Below are 562 nucleotides of genomic sequence, written 5' to 3'. Positions count from 1 at the left end.
ACATTCCAAAGACATGCAGGTTAGGTGGATTGGCGATTCTAAATTGGCCCTAGTGTGTGCTCTGTGTGTGGGTGTGTTTGTGTGTGTCCTGCGGTGGGTTGGCACCCTGCCCAGGATTGTTTCCTGCCTTGTGCCCTGTGTTGGCTGGGATTGGCTCCAGCAGACCCCCGTGACCCTGTGTTCGGATTCAGTGGGTTGGAAAATGGATGGATGGATGGATGCTGTTTCTATGTCTCTAATGGACTTTATTCTTACTGCTGTTTTATTCTCTGCTGGACGTTCACCTTGGTTTATGTGCTCGCTATTGGATGGGCATATGGCTGTTGAGATTGGCTACATTTTTTGTTATTGCTCAGGATTGGTGTCTGTTTTATTTATTGCTCGCTTTTTAAGACTGGTTGATCAGGACTGGATGCAGTTAAGTTTTATAGTTTCATTAGCTCTTCACGAATGGATGCAGATTTATTGATTGCTCATGAATTGATTTAACTGTTCTTCAGGACAAGACTCAGCTGTAGACATTTGAAGTCAGGACTTGATTCACAATTATTTGTTTAACATT

This window comes from Erpetoichthys calabaricus, chromosome 8 (assembly GCF_900747795.2).
Source record: "Erpetoichthys calabaricus chromosome 8, fErpCal1.3, whole genome shotgun sequence".
In the NCBI taxonomy this organism is placed as follows: domain Eukaryota; kingdom Metazoa; phylum Chordata; class Cladistia; order Polypteriformes; family Polypteridae; genus Erpetoichthys; species Erpetoichthys calabaricus.
This window is presented reverse-complemented; position numbering follows the sequence as displayed.